Raw genomic sequence first — 17,400 nt, forward strand, 5'->3', positions numbered from 1 at the left:
TGTGTGTGAATGAGCGTAGTGTGTAATGTAAAGCACTTTGGATAAAAGTGCTATATAAGTGCACCCCATTTACCAGAGTAAATGTATTTATCTTCATCATACTAAATTTAGTCTTAAAATAGGGCATAACTGGATCAAACAACTGCATAAAAAACAGAAAATTATCTCAGAAAAGCTGTAAGTTGATGGACTAAATGATGCAATGTGACACTATGTTGCTGGCAGTGAAGAATCATAAAACCTAAGGCATAATGAAGAAAAAAACATGCTGCTGCAGTCATGCAATGATTTGTTTACTCACATATGTGGCAGAGTGGATTTAATTTTGACGTGATTGCAACTGCAACGATTATAGATGACCTTATAAATCGTACCTGGAAAAATGTAAAACAGGTCATTTATAATGATGGATTGTGCTCAACAGCACAGCAGTACGGCCCTGCAAGCTGCTTTTAATATGATGGGGAAAACAACGAGAGCCTATGACTTCCAGTCAGAGCAGGAAACCTGCATTATACAAGTGTGAAGCTATTACTTTCAGTTACACCACTGCCGCCATGTAGACTGTCCTGCACCTTGGCTTATTAGTCACATGACTTTGCCTGTCGACCGCAGATTAAAAGACTGTTAACCCCGTCATGAGAGAGAGGGGGTTTGACATCAAAGAAAGCCTTGTCTAAATGTAAATAGGAACAGCATTTCTGGGTGAGCTTACCCTCCTCCCGGTTCTCTCAGCTGTAATGGATAACACTGCCAAGCCTGCAATTACTCACTGTCTCTCGCCTGCACTGTTTTCATTACACCCCTTTAGGATTAGTCCCATGAAAAAAAGAAAGAAGAGAAAAATTAAAATGCATGCTATTTATGTTGATGTTTTGATAACCCTGCAGGAGATCTGACCTCTTCAGCTCCCTCCTTGGCTTCCACCTTGATTGATTGATACCGCTGCTAGGCCGGGGAGTTAGCCATGATAATTAAATGAATGCATTTTAAACAGTGTAATTGAATTTGCATTTAAACAATATTCAAAATGCAAACCAATTCTTGAGTGTGTGACATGGGATATAGTTGGATGCATATTAAAAAACGGGGAAGAAATGGCAAGCATTTAAAAAAAAAAAAAGACATACTAATCCAGTCAGAAAGTATTTAATTAATCTTTCAAGATTAAAAAAAAAAGAAGCTTGATGGTTGAATTCCTTTTTAGAGGCTTCAGTTTCAAGAACCCACTCAGTGTTTGCCTTTTTCACAGCAGACATTTTTCATTGTCATACTAGTAAAAAAACAGGTGTTTCTAATAATACTAACAATGGCTGTGGTATTGTGGATGCTGCCTCACTGTCACACTTGATGGAGCTGAGCCATCGTTAACTAAATTTGTTTCACCTGTGCTCCTCCTGCTGTGACAGGTCCAAGTGCCTGCTGTGAAAATGCTCTACACCCGGACTCTCAAACTGAAGCAGATAAACGGAATTCAGGTCATTAATTTATTATTATTTTATTTTTTTACCAGTGCTTCTCTTATTATCGCATGTCAAATTGAGATATGTTTGTGTAGCTGCAGTAGTGAAAACAGACTAGAGCAGTTGAGTGGAGCGTGCAGCTAGCTAAACACACCGAGCCGCTAGCTAATGCTGGGCTGACAACAAACGATTTTCACAGTCTAAAAACTGAAAGTCTTTAGTAAATCTAGAATCTCCCGTCATCTCCATCGTTAAGTTTAAGGTAGTAATCTGCTCTGTTTCATATCAGTCTTTTCCTAGTCTTGGGTTTGGATCATATCAAACATGTTTGATATTGTCGCTACTAGCTAGTCGCAGTGACGTAACACAATCACCAACCAATAGATGAGCGGGGGAAAGGTCCCCGGTTCCAGACCGGCCAGTAAAACCACTTCCACAGGAAAAAGTAACATCACAATAATCCTAGTAAGCTCAGTCCTCAGTAGAAATATAGTGATGTCATATATTTAGGGCCACAAGCGGGGTATTTTGGGGCGCTGTTTCTTAGTAAAGAGAAAAGTAAGGAGACCCAGTTAAAATGTATAAATAAATGTAGGCCTATACATAAATGAGTAATAAATAAATAATCAATAATTAATGTATGATTAACTAAATGAAAGTTGATAGAGCTGATACATATAATTATTCAATTAAAAACATGATAATTAAATAGGACATAAATGTATATCATGAATTAATTTCAAAATTTTCCTTTCCTTTAGTCTCCTTAAATTTATTTTTACTGTAAAATAGTCAACTTTTCATGTCAGACAAACAGAAACCCTTTTTCAGCTTTGTGAGGGGGCATTTTGTAGCGTCTTCTCCTCTTTTTGTTGTTTTTTTCAACACAAACCACTGCACACACTAGAGACAAAAGCTGCTTCTCCTTCATTTTGTAAGTTTTTACTAAGAGCATGATGGGGAAAAAATTGAACGGTAGGAAAAAAAATGCTAAAAGAATCTAGTTGTAGTCTTGTAAATAGTGGCCCTGAAAGATTCACAGTCTTTGTAGAATCTCAGTGTGAGACTAGGCTGGGACTAAAAACTCTAAACACTTTTTTTTAGGTGTGAGCTGATAGTCTTCCAGGAGTCTTTTCCAAATCTTTTCTTATCGAGTCATTTTCATCCACGTCCTGCTGCTTGTCTCCTCATAGGAGTCTTATTTTGGAAAACACACCTGAAAGTCAGTTGTACATGGGTGAGTAACATTCTTGGCAAAAAACACCTTTACCAAGTAGATAAACAAGGTTTGTTCTTAAGGAAGCAAAACATGACCTTTAGCTATTTATGCTAAGTAGCCATTATCAGCATGCTCAGTGGTCTGTAGCTCCTGTTTATTATATACCAATTAACAATTTAATATAAACTACTGCTAATTTAAATATGACAAGGTGTATATAAATAATGGTTTCACCTTGAAAGATGCATTTGTGTGTAATGAGAAACTGGCTAAGAAAAAAACAATATGGTGTAGGCCTATAGATAAAGATGATGGAGACTACATACTTCCAAAGTAGTAAAAGTTTTAGTAAAGCTTTAGTAAAGCTTCTAATGACACACTGCAAAAGAAGTTGGTTGCAAGTACATGCATGTGCATTGAAAATGTTACTTCAGTCAAGTATTGAGTAAGTCACAACAAAATGTACTTTAAGTATGAAAAGTACCACAAATCTGCCCTGTTACTGTCATACCATTTATAAATATTAGTAATTATTACTACTGCAGTATTATACAATCAGGATTTTACTGCTGTAACTGGTAGACTCAGATCCCATTGTAACCATTTTTACAAGACTGCAACTAATGATTATTATTATGGATTATTCTGCTGGCTAATTTTTTGAATAACCCCAAACTCGGCGTGACATCCTCACAATGGCTCTCATTTATGAAACGAGAAAGTGAGTGTAAAGTGGGCGCACGATCATTTTTACACAAGGCTCGGCATTTATCAATTTGGACGTGAGCGGAGGGTACGATCAGATCTCTGTCTGCTCTCAGCTCGTGTACGCAACTTTGAGTCAGCATGAAGTCCACACGTCTGAATGTAAAGGCTATATTATTTATCACCAAAAACCTGATTTAAAATAAATACACCCTGCGACCGTGAAATTCTTTAACCAGAATACTAGCCGAGGCTATTAAATGTTGTTGTCTTCTGCTGTTTACCGTTATCCTGCTGGACACCAGCGGTTCTGATTCAATCAGCCACACGCTCCTCTGACTGGGACAGAATTATTACTAAATGTAAAGAAGAGAATAATATCCCCCCATAATAATAATAATAATAATAATTATATATTATTTGTAATTTTTATTTATAATATTGTATATGCTATTAGGCTTTATATATCACAATGTATAAATGAAATATTCCAACCTCACCAGGAGTTGGATGGTCCAATGCTACTCTGCTGACAGCACCACTGATTTCCTTCATTTTCACTTTTTATGCTGCCAAACAAAACCAGTTTGTTGTGTTGCAGCTGTTGGACGTCAGCGTTTCACTTTCTGACTCTGAGAAATTCCTCTTCTTTTGTAAGTGAAACTGCTTTAAAAACTGTTTACCTCCTTCAACCAAATAGCTGTGAAAACTTTTAAGTCTGTGCTCCAATTGTACAATATTTTCTGAACTTGTTTGACTTTAGAACTGTAACTACTTTTATTTCATAAACCTCCGTCGATGCGTATTTCTTTTATATGTCTATTTCACTCCTGTTGTTATATGTAATGGTGCATGTTGCTAATAAAGCTGACTTCAGGGGGAAAAAATCTTCTTTTTGGCCGTCCTTCGGTGTTTTAAACTCTCTCTATAAATTAGGGCGTGGTATTTAAATTACGCTTGTTTCGAGCCGCCACATTTATCAACAGATTGTAAAGTTTCATGAGGCTGAGATTAGATCCAGAGGTCACAACAGGTTATTTTATACAGTGAGGTCAAGTTTCAAGATGATGATCTAGTTACAATAAAATGGCTACTATGGGCCCTAACACCATCAGCCGTTACTGAAAATGGGCCCATTAAATCCACAAGCATCTCAGCTTCCCAATCATACCCTATTTATACAATCCAAGACTGTTAAGGGACCCCACTATGCAGAAATATTGAAAAACAATAGGCAATAACACATTTCTACTGCATTATAAAAAAATGCTTTTTATAATTGTTTGTATTTTTTTTTTTTTTACCAAAATTGCATGTCGTTAGCATAATGTCAAATGTGTGGGCAGCCATAAAACCCATTTTCATTCAGATATCTTAGGGTGAGAGATCAAGGGACCCCTGTGAAAATGGCCATGCCAGTTCTTCCCTCATTTAGCCTTACTTTGGAATGGTATTTAGCTCCTTCTCAACAAGATATCATGACAAGGTTCCAATGGGTTTTTTAGGTCTTCCAGTTTCATATGATACCCTTTAGTTCAATGTGGCTTTAAACTTGGCCTGCTACACCCTCTGAAAGACAGCAGTCAGCTGCGAATAATAGCGGCCTAGCAGAGCCGAGGAGGTTAAAACCAAGAACACCTTTTACAGTATGTTCTTTGCATGACCACTGAGGAAGTTTGACCTCTCCAGGCTCATTTTTACACAGCCATAAAAGAATCAATCATCTTCCTCACCATGACTATCTAGTTCAAGGACAAAATGTAGCGCATCATCCATCGAGGTGCAGTTTATCTACTGTCAGTTTCTCCCTAACATCAGTGAGCCCAAAATCTTAAACTATTTGCTGTCTAACCACGTTGGCGGTCTCGCTCAATCATAGAAAAATCCCACCACCATGACAGCAGACGTGCTGCCGCCCTCACTAACCGGCCACATCCCATTACATACAGTTCAACAGAACAATAAAGACTGTTCTGTCACCCCATCAATCATGTCAAAATTTCCTTTTCATACCAAGTTTGCTTTAAATGCATAATAGCATCATGAAAACAAACACATTAATAACAACACCCATAATATCCCCATAAATCCATGTAAAATTTGTTGGACTTGAAGATCCGTTCTTGACCTTGGGAACTGCAGCTTGACCAAAGAAAAGAGCCCGTAAATAAGGGCTATTCACTTGGTGTTTCCAAAGCAACCAAAATACTAATCCAATCCAATCCACTTTATTTATATAGCACAATTTAAGCAAACACAGGGTTTCCAAATTGCTGCACAAAATATAGATAACACAATACAAAGAGATGAAGTAAACAATAATACAAATAAATTAATACAAATATATGTTCAATGCCACCATCCACTGTCAAACCTTTATTAACTGAGCCACGTTTTTTCCTTTTCAGTAAGTTAATCACACCTGTGGAAATCTGCCATCAATGAATATTTTAATGAAAATTGATAAATGTGATAAAAACAGCTTTAACAGTGATAATATCTGAAATTGTTCATAATTATATCGTTTTTTGCTTGGCTTATAATGACTTCATGGAATATTATCTCCTTTACAGTGAACTCCTGACTCCTTTTATGTTTAACTTTTTATCACTTCACATTTTTCACATTTTACTCTATGTTTCTATAATGAAGATTTTGACAGTGAAAGCCTAATTCCAGGTAATAACAGATTTTACAGTTAACAGCTTCATAAAGTAATGCACACTCTGATTTTGACTCCATTTTTAAACCATCAATTTAATTTAATAGGATTTTTGAATGAGACATCCACACTGAAATACATGTCATTATGCTTTTAGGGAGATTGGTTCTATGTAAATGTTGATAATAACAGGATTTTTCATTTTTTCTTACTGATTCTTCTCTTACACTGTTTACATGCTGCCTTGTTGTTTGAGTTTAATTACCTCAGTAAATGCCAAGAGGTCAGTGATATGCTCTATTTTAATCGTAGATGATAAGCTACCTCTTTTACTAAAACTAGGGTGTAATTAATGAGATATCCCATTGTATGAAGAAGCTGATAACAATGAGTTCCAACAGTACTTAATATGATAAGTGAATTTTACCACAACCATTCTGAGATAACGGCTTCAGGAGCTTGCTTCTGGCTGACACTGACATGTGAGGTTAAATGCTTCAAAGGCAAACAGACAGGCAACCTGATGGAAAGCCTGATTGGTACTTGGAAAGAACAGCTTTAAATAAAATGCATAATCAGATAGCAAACCGCAGGCAGCGAGCCATAGTACTCCGTGTGATTCCATGGATGGGAAAGAGCATCCAGAGGCTGAGATGCAGAGAGTCAGCTATCAGCCCCAGCAGCGTCGGGTGATTTGAATTTACTGTCAGGATTAATGCCATCCCAAGATTTCGATTTGGTCTGTGGCTTTTCAGTTTGTGACTGATTATTCAGAGAGTATTTTCCAATCTGTGTAGCTAGGGAGAATTATATGGGAATTCTCTCCGTGTGCCCTTTTGTGAGGGGGAAACCTTAAGAAAGGCATGCTTTGCTCTTGCACTACAGCCTTGTTGCTTATGAATCTCAAAATGAAATTCTTGGTGATAACAAGTGAAGAGGGAGGAGAACGCTCGGAGTCAGCTGTGGTGTTTTATTCACAGCTTGAGGATGAGAGCTTTGTCTGACTATTCTTTCCACTTCATAAATTAGCAAACTTGCTCTTTTAGGATGAGATCAAATGTTTGGCTCTGCATACCTAAACAAATCTGCAGTAAAGACTCATTGTGTGGTCATGTTAATTGGTGTTGCTCCATCTATAATCTTTGTGTTAGCTGCTGTGCAGAACAACCATTACTGTGTGATGGGTCATCTGTTTTGTGGTTCTTGTCAAAGGGGAATTCTTGTTTCTGAGGAGCAAGTAAGGAAAGTTGACAGATACTCCAGAAAGAGAAAAATTCCAATTATCCTATGTTATATTTTTTCTTTGGATAAAAGTGTGGGGTGGCAGAGGGGTGTCGGGGTAGAATGACAAGAACTCAAGGAGGTTATCACTAGCTCAGCCAATTACCCCACAATGGGTCAGAGAGAAAAGTATGGGTCAAACAAAAGGAGTCCATCAAAAATGCAATTATGGAGGACATGAAACTGCCAACAGATAAGCTTGTGTCCCAACAGTGAAATACTCCTACAGAACAATTGATACAGAAAGAGGACAACGGTGGGCCCTCCAACCATCTGCTCATTAAAAAGCCCAATGCATTTCAAAATATGGAATAAAGATGGTATGCAGTAATATTAAATATGTCATCTGTATGACTAATGATGCATACAATGTAATGTTTTGCCTAAAGGGGCATTCCATGGATTTTTCAAGTAAAGACCACTTTATAAGTGTCTTACAAGTTAAAAGTTTCCCTGATGTCATAGTGATGTCATCAGGGCCTGGAGCTTAAGCATTTTTCAACATATATGGCTTGTGTTACAGACTAGTTCTGAGATCAGGGATCAGGGAGCTTGCAGTGTCGAAAATGTACTGTCAATTACAATGTCAATTAATTTACAAAAGATAGAATTATTCAGCTGTACCCAAGATTATTTTAAACATTCTGCAAATTCTTTAGCTTTAAAGAGGATTGATAAGATATTTGGGTCAAGATGTGATCAAATAGAAACCATATTTCACCATCATTAGAGACAGCATCTTACCTTGTTCATGTGTTCAAACATTTAAAATGTCCTCAATAGACTTTAAGAATATAAGAATATAAGATTTTCAGAATGTCTGGTATTGAATTGAATTGTACAATACACATTTTTCTTGACCTTTATCCTTGATGCTTTTCTACAGTTTCAGAAGTAATCTCCAGATGCATACACATCAAGGACTCCAGGGAATGACACTACAATGGTAGGAATACATTTTTGGTCAAGGAAGTTCAATTTTTAGATGTGTCTTACCACAGTGTTTGAATTCTGATCCTCAAATGGGAAAATATTTGATTGCTGTTCCCTTTGAAGTGTCATTTTTTCCCCTACATAGGCAGTATGTGAGAACAATTTCTAGTTAAGATCATTGTGTGTTGTCTTGTTTTTATGATTTCCATCCTCTGAAGTGAACAAAGTCTCTGTGGAGAACAAGGCAATTAATGAGAATCCCAGAACTTAAAGGCTTGTCTTCAGCAGTGGTGTCATAGACATTGGTGTTAGAAGTGGAGCCATGGAGTAGCATGGATTATGAAAACTAGCCCTGTGATAGTCTGACGACCTGTCCAGCGTGTACCCTGTCTCTTGATGTGTCAGCTTGGATTGGCTCTGGACCTCCTATGATCCTGATAGGAGAAGAGATCCAGATAATGAACGGATATGACTATGCAAACTAATTACTAGCTGCTATAGGACTTGGGATCAGAAAAATGAAGTTGTTTCACTCTCACACGATTCCAACTTGATGCGGTATCAAATAACAACCTAAATTGTATTTAAGCTGTTACTGTGCAGTATGCCTATTTTGCAGCTGCTTCACAGCTCGTTTACAAAGGCTGGTGTAACACTGCTGCTGTGCTCCAGCTCCAACCTCACTCCAGCACTCTAATAACAGGAGAACTTTGCATCCTGTGCTCCAGTAAATGCCCAGCGATGGTTAGATGTGTTGATTGGCAATTACCACCTTGTCTTAATGTTCTTGTCTTGAATTTGTTGCGTGATAATCACCATCATTAACTAAATATAACACTATTAACTTAAAGGAATAGGGTATGAACCATGCGGTGGCCTCATATTGCTTAGTCGTTATACAACTGTACAGATGATGCAATTATTATGGCTGCCCAGTAATGGCTGCCCACAATATTTCAGATCCCCCACTATGTTTAACAGCTGGCAACAGACATTGTGGGCTGCAACCACCTTTTGACTTTCTAAAAGCCATGTAGATGTAGCAAATAGGAAGAGGAATGACTCATCAGACCACATTACTTTTTCTGTTGCAACTGTTGCTTGGGCTTCTTAGATCAGATTGGTCAATTGCTGTAATTTTAGGGCTATATATCTGTGGCAAGTATGCTGTTAAGTGTCATCCTCACTGATGTTGAAGTCTGACTTTCAACTAAGGCAGTTTAGAAACCTACAGATTGGCTTCCTTGTAGTGCTGATGTTTGACCTCTCTTATGGTTTACTCATATCATAACTTGTGTCTTAGTAATTTCTTTAATTTTGCCCATTGCCAGCTTATACAAAGATTTGTACGAATATTGTTTTTTGGAAGAGATAATATAGTTTCAGTTGATATAATGTGAACTCGAACAGATTTACCTCACTTAACCCCACATTAATTGTATTTTTGGACAATTTGGGGATGATAAAAAATGTTGTGTTCCTTTTCATGTGCCAAATAATTTCCCAATAATTTGTTATCATTTTCAAGAAATGTTCTCAAAGTTTTTACAGTTTATATCTAAAAACTGCACAAATCCGAAGCGTAAGAAATTTTTTTTTCCCCTAGATCTTCCAATATCAACCGCATTGTGAGTAGGCGATAACAGCTACTGTATAATCACACTCATTTTAGTCAATGACACTACTTGAAAACTTTAATTACAGTGATATCCAGTATTCCATTAATTTTTACCTCCCACACATTGAAGATACAAAGAGCGTGGAAACAAATCTAAAAATGCATGCTGTAAGTGGTTGTTTGCTAGATGAAACCAATTAACCAGAATGGTTTATTTGGTTAAATCTACTCTACTCTAAACCACCTTTACTTTATCAAGATCCACAACAAACCTGATTAAAAGCAAAAACAAACCCTGAAACTCCCAACATTGGAAACTCTGAACACATCCCTGTTACTTAAGCTTCTGCTGACGGGAATTGGAAGCAATGACTGCCTTCATCCCAAAATGATTGTTCACTGCAATCATGGTCATTATAACCCTAAAGTGGTTCTGTCCATTATAACAAAAAAATGACATACTTTCAAAGGGTATTTCTATACATTATATAGAAGATGAAAAGCCAACTATTGTTTTTTGCGGTTTTGAAAGCTATTGGAAAAAGCTGGAAATAAAAAGGCACAATTGAAAGCTGAAGCAATTTTGAATCCCAAGGTAAAAAACTCTTCCTGCAACAATTGTGAAAAATGACAATGCATATACAGGAAAGGACCTAAGAGAATAAAGAGACGTGAAAGTGCTGGGGGAGACGAGAGGAAGAGGAGAGAGAAGACAAAAGGGGAGGCAAAGACAGTCTTTAAAAGGGCTGCACGGTAAAAGACTGTGAATGTGCACGCACGCATATGTGCATGCATGTGCAGTGGGATAGGAGGAGGGGGTGTGTTCACTTGGAGACAGTGGGGATGGCTTATTAGGAAATCATCCCTCTTAGCCAATGGTTTTTAAGAGAGAGGCAGATGTCATTTGACTGAGAAGTACCACCTCCCACAGCCAGCACATCCCCTTCAGTGTAATGCAGCGCTGTGTGAGAGCACCACTGTCACTGCTCTCTCCTCTCTCCTCTCTGTCTCTCTTTCTCTCTCATTGTCCACAGTGACTTTCTCGCCTTCCCTCTGATTTCTCTCGCTCTCTTCATCTGCGCTCGTGGTCCCTCTCCTCTCTTTGCCCCTCCTCTCTCTCTTTGCTTTCTTCCCCTCCTCTTTCTCTTTCTCTCTCACTCTGTCCCATAGGCAGAGATAGGATCTGTTACAAGCAGCAGCAGCCACACCAAGAGCCCAGGTAAGACCTCTTTTTGTGATTTGTTCACTTTGCGCTCATGGGTTATAATACTGAAAGGAGAAAACCTTATTGCTCACTCTACTATCGATTTCTCTACATTTCTCTTTGCTCTGTTTTGTCGTGATGGATTTAAAGTGGAGATCTGTGTTAAGAAGGACAGTGGGAGCTAAGTTGTTTCATACCTTTAGTGAAGGACTCCAAGGTGGTTTTCTAAGTGATTTTATTGCTGGCAGGCTGTAACAATGACAACTTCAGGAATCTGGCTTCAGTCATAAGAGTGTCACCGAGAGGTGCCTGCTGGACTGTAGGGATAAAATCACAGATAGACATCACACAGAAACAGAGACGGGGAGAGAGACAGAGGGTAAGAGAGGGAAGATACAGTGGCAGAACAAAACGGAAAGGAAAACAGGCTATCGCTGATCAAAGCTGGTGGTAGGAAGTGAGTTAAGAGTTGAAGGAGTATGAGCTCAGGTGTACGTTCACAGATCAGCAGGTGACGAGTGGACTCTCTATTGATCTGGAGCTGGCGTCCTCCCAGAACTAAGCTGAGGCTGAATCCGGAGAAGCTGATGTGAGAGACTGTCTCTTTGGCACAATTATGGAGTGTTCCGATGGCACTTCATATACAGCAAAGCAATCCTGCTGGGAGAGTCTATCTGTCTGTTTGGTGCATGAATAAAGGATAAAGGACGGTTGCTCTCAACCACACACACCCTCTGTGTGACCGAACATGTGTGTTTGAATGGATTTTCTGCTCCAGACTAATTGACACAAATTGTAAATCTGTGTGCATGGAACATTAACTCTTAATGTGCTGGAGAAAGAGTCTAATTAGATTCAGTCCATTGCTGTGTGATACAGAAAAAGGTTAGGTCACAGTGGAGGTTATATCGTAATAGCCATTCATTGATATTTATAGCATTCCTGAGAGTAAGCTTTGAAATTAATATGTGGATTTGCATAAATGACTGATGTAGCCATTTCTTTTTTGTCTCTGTCAATCAGGAGATGTATAAATGAGTTTAAGATTGCCCAAGAGCAATGTTCAGCCTTTGAAGTTTAAATAAACAATAGCACAATGTAATGTAACATCTGAAATTCAACCATGAAGCACATTAGTGTCACTTAAATCATGTCTTGGGGTGGGCTTGGCTGCTGTTTGCACTGCCTTAGAATTCCTTGCCTTGCAAGAAGGCTTTTACTATAATGATTGATGCGGACATTATTGGTTCGTTGAAAGGTGGTCCTTGCTGATAAACAATCTCTGAAGTTCATCTTTAGCTAATATTTTCCCGCGGACTGCTGCCCTATCGCCTGGGTCTGTGGCATAAGAATATTCATCACACTGATGAATTTAAATGAAATCTGAAAATAGCTCAGAGCAAAGTTGCGTTAGGTCTCATAAGTAATACAGCGGTGTGCTTATATTTCATTCATGACATAGTTTGCAGCTTGCTCTTGGACTGTGGAGAGAAATGAGAGAAATAGCTTTGTAATGTGAAAAGACATTGGTTGTTGAGGTGAGAGAACATCCAGACTGGCTGCAGCACCACTTTTATTGTAAGGACCTGCACTAAAACTTGTTCATTTTAACCATACTGGTCACTGTCCACAACCACAGAGACACAGTGTAGCAGTTTTATAGCACCGATGCCATTCGGTGGGCACTGCATCCCACACTGCACACAGCACTGAGAAGGAATCCTTAGTATGGGCTTTCTCACGACACACAACTTTGGCATTATTACCCACACATTCTTCAATTTCAGCTCCACCAGCCCAGAGATGTAACACTATTGTACTGTAGTGCGGTATATATATTGGGCATGTAGTTTAACATATAAAACAATGTCTTAATATTATCTGGAGCAAAAAGAAGCTGTCTCAGCGTCTTGCCTGACACAGCCTCTGTCATTAACCCAGCATTCAGCCAGAGACCCAGAAAAATATCCCCGTTTTGAGGAAATTAGAGTCAGAGAAATGGGGGAAGCTGGTGCCTTTTCAGTCCGTTGAGGGTTCTCCGCTGACAGCTACACTCAGTCTTTTTTTTCTGGTTGGTTGTGAGCTGCCCCAGGTGTGACAGGCAGCCGGAGTAATGGGGGACGTTTGACAGATGCATATTTCCAGCCTTGAATGCTTCATATAAAGAAGATAGACGGCATGGATTCAGGCTGAGCGGGGGACAAACTGTTGGGCTGTGAATCACCCCAATGAGCGTGCCGCCTCTCTGCTCGATTGATCTGTCACGTGACTCTCACAACCCGTCCAAGTTACTAATTGCATCCCACCCTGATTATTGATTGAAATATGAGGGTGGTATATTGGACTCGGGCAGGCGGTGTGTTGCACCCACTGAGGCTGGTGGTCAAGTTACAGGCACCGTGTCTACAAGTCTGAGCAATCGATGATTTGATTTCAGAAAACAAACATTTTTAATGCACAGCATGACTTCTACATGGATGGTTTGTGTGTGTGTTTGTGTGTGTGTTAGTGAGCTAATTTCATTCCTACCGCATCATGGGGGATTTGTACTAATGTTGGAGACTTTATGTGATAATTAATCTTTTATAAGCCTATCAGGGCACATAACCAGGAGTCAAGGCCAAGAGATTACATTACAGTTTGTACAGTAGAGCAGAGTGTTTCTTGGCAAATAGACTTCATCCGACAGCCAATCTGTTCAGAGGAGAGACAAGGGGAGGGGTGAATTTGCCCGGTTACTTTATATTTGTCCCCTGTGGGCCCCTATATGATTTGAAACCGCTGTACAATTTCACTTTACAGATCCATGTGGTGCTGCTTGTTATGAAGCTCCCACATATACTGGCTCATTTAATTTAATGAGCATTAAAGTGATGATCTTGTTGTCACTTTACATTTTCATTAATTTTGTCAAGGCAGTGTATCAAATACAGTATTTGATAAATCATTTATCCTACAATAACAGAGACTTAAATTAAAATCAATCAATTGATTTAACAAACAAAACTAGTCATGACTTGGAGCTAAATGCTAACTCCAGCATGCATCTGCAACATTTGCTAGTTAGCACTGAACACAATGCACATCTAAGACTGATGTGTATGTCAGTAGTTTAGCAAGAATTTGGTCATAGCTTAAAGTGTTGGACAAATAACAATTTTAACCAGAAAACGGTGTGAACAAATAAAACATTATTTAATTATTATATGACTTCTCGAAACCACATTTATTATTTATTGCAGTGTTGTGCATGGAAATGCTAAACTAGCATGCAGTGATGTCTTGATCTGTTTTTTTTTTGTTGTTGTCCCAAATTCCAGTCATGTATTATCGAGAGGGCGCCAACACTGAGTCCCAATACGAAGCTTCTCTTTTCCTAGATAGTACAGCTGCACAATGCAGACTTTAAGTACATTAAAGTTAGATACAATAACATCTAACAATCATATTTAAGCTGTTACTGTTCAATATGTTCATTTTGCAGCTGCTTCACAGCAAATTTGCAAAGTAATACTGCTGCTGAGTATATAGCATTTCAGCCCCAACTTAATTCCAAAACACTTTGCGTTCCTTGCTCTAGAACTCCCAGTGGTGTTTAGATGTGGTGATGGGATGTTCATGGTACAGTCTTGGATTTGGCTAGGGGCGGAAACTGGTGGTGCTAAACAATCACCATGCACTACAACACACTGAGTTGAAATGAAACGAGTGCACATTTAGGTAAATAACATAAATATGAACAGTCTCACTCTGCATTTTGCTCTCATTTATTGGCTGTGGTATCACTTGTCACCTGTGTGACAGCTGAAAAAAAGGATCGGATGAGCTCAATATGGCTCAATAGCCAATACTGGTCAGTTAAAAATGGTGTGATTGGCCAAATACAGATTCTTTGAGATCATCCCTAATAGCATGTTCATTGAACGTGCTTGTGTTTTTGGTGAATAGTGAACTAAACATGTTCCTTTATAACTAATGAGCCTTGTTTACTTGCAATTTTCAAAGTCGGTTTCCCTTTTGATTCGTGTTTCCTCGTGTTAAAATGGCTCTTGTAGTGCATGGTTCAGATTTAGGGGGAAACATATGGATGAGGAAACAGTCCTCATCACAACACTGGCATGCTAGTGCAACTGGCGATTCAGTTATGTTGTGTCTATCGGTGGTGCTGAGGTTTTGAAGGTTTGTGAAGAAATCAGTACAGAATCCAACAGAAAAAAACAAACAAACTCTAAAACAAGTCCAAACGTCTACAACTAATTTAAAAAAGACATACCAGCTTCAAACATCTGACCAGTCTTTGGAAATATCTGCAATATTACTTAATGGTTTGCAGAAGAATAACAAAATAGCTTGAAGCAGATCATAAGAACCAGGGGAATTATGTACATGAACCAATTTATTTTGAACTGTGTGAACTGAACTTTGAGCGAGCTTTCATGAAGTGTAAACTTCAGTATTTGTCTGCCAATAATGCCTGGAACAAGCAAGATGCTGCTGCATAAAACAAAAACTGCCTGAGATAAATTCAGCCAAGACCCTCCTAAATGTATTCAAATTAAACAAAAAACAACACAAAAGTTTGGACCAAGACTGTTCGCATTTAACATTAACTTAGGGAGAAAGCTGCATGTACATTTTTAAAACTTACCCAAGTAGGCACATGTAATCTTTGAATGACCCAATTGTATTTTAAATTAATGTAGAAAGCATGACATGTAGACACTTTGAAAGGAAAATATTCCAGTTCTACTCATTTAGGTTAATGGTTCACAGTGCAATAAGTCACGAAACATGAGCAGGTGTTCTGTGTTGCAAATGTAACACAGTCACACCTACTGTTTTCTTTATGTGAGAGCTTTGCATGTTGCAAAGCGATGAATGGGGGACAGATGGTTTAGTGCATACAAATTTAGTACAAAGGGCTCTCTGAATTATAGTATATCTCTGTCCTGATATGATGCAATGAAAGGGCAGCGCAAGTAGGAAGCTATTTATCAATGACATTCTTCTGCTAATAGGATTAGATGCATCCGTAAAGCACTGAAAAGAGCTGTTTGCTGTTAATATGCATATAAATGCAATACTACATACAGAGCTCACACATAAGTTGTTAAATCCTACTTCTCAGAAAGAAAATTGACCACTAGCTATATTATTAAACAGTGTAACACCTGGTATTAGTTAGCAGATTATGAATGCAAACCTCCAGTCTGTCAGTCAGTCTATATATTTATCTATGTTCCAGCCTTTTCAAATACTTCACATTACATACATAAATACTAGGGCTGATAAAAAATGATTGCATACCAATTTGCAATTTTAATACAAATAGTTTTCCAGTATTAATACTATTGTACTCAGATGTGCTGATTGTATTAAAAATCTATTAACAGTGAACTGTGTTCCACTGTTGTCGGTTTTATTGCCCATAGAGCTTCACTTGTTCAGTGTAACAGCCCACTAAAATGTATTTTGTTATCTTTAATAACTTAGTTTTAATTAATTAATTTTAGTTGGTTATATTTCAGAATAAAGAGCTTTTCGCCTGTCAAACATAGCTAACATCTCAGCTTTCCTTTGATAGTTCCCTGAATACTGAGTGTCAGTGTGGATCTATTGGGACAGTCTCTTCATCTCTAGTATGAATAAAGTACTGAGGTTCAAATGCAGTTTAATACCAACAGGAGCACTTTCGAGGTGTGGTGCACCTACACAACGTTGCTGAAAGGTGATTTCCCCCTCCTCCCTCCTTTTCTAGCCGACATGGCTTTACTTGAATCACTTGCTGACGCATGAAGTCATATCGTTAAACAGCTGGCTGCCACTTATTTATTTTGAGCCTCTGTGGTTCATTCAAGGGAAAATTCACACACATTCATCCTCTCTATTACAGCTGTACTCCTGGGATCATCCAGGATACATTTAAGTACCAAGTCTGAGCACGGCCTTTTGAGCAATACTCAAACACCTAAAAAGTGTTCCAGTATGAATTACTCACTCCCTGCAGACTTAAAGGGGCAGGTTACCACAAAATAAAAAATAGATATTTTTTTCTGTTACCTATTTATCAGTCTAAATTGTTTGTGTGAGTTGCACATTACTGGGGATATCAGCCTTAGAGGTGTAACTATATGGCATTTGACTTGTGGGGGACATTATAACACATTTAATTCCACCAATCAGAAACCAGCTAGAATGATGAAACTTCAGACTAAATATGATAAAGACTTTAGCACATTAAAACATTTAACAAATTATAAAAACAAATGCTGACAAAAGTAACATTGGTTTCAAGAGAAAACATTTTGACTGAGA

The 17,400-nt window shown here is 38.3% G+C and overlaps 1 protein-coding gene across 1 annotated transcript in view; it reads left to right on the plus strand.

Annotated features, from left to right (window-relative positions):
- The first annotated feature begins 3,896 nt into the window (after positions 1–3,896).
- Positions 3,897–17,400, plus strand: part of thsd7ba (thrombospondin, type I, domain containing 7Ba) — a 195,366-nt gene continuing 181,862 nt past the window's right edge. The window contains exons 1-2 of the mRNA XM_059342920.1: positions 3,897–4,040; positions 8,217–8,276. The gene's annotated coding sequence lies outside the window, so the exon portion shown is untranslated. The remainder of the gene's footprint in view (positions 4,041–8,216; positions 8,277–17,400) is intronic.

This window comes from Centropristis striata, chromosome 10 (assembly GCF_030273125.1).
Source record: "Centropristis striata isolate RG_2023a ecotype Rhode Island chromosome 10, C.striata_1.0, whole genome shotgun sequence".
Taxonomy (NCBI): domain Eukaryota; kingdom Metazoa; phylum Chordata; class Actinopteri; order Perciformes; family Serranidae; genus Centropristis; species Centropristis striata.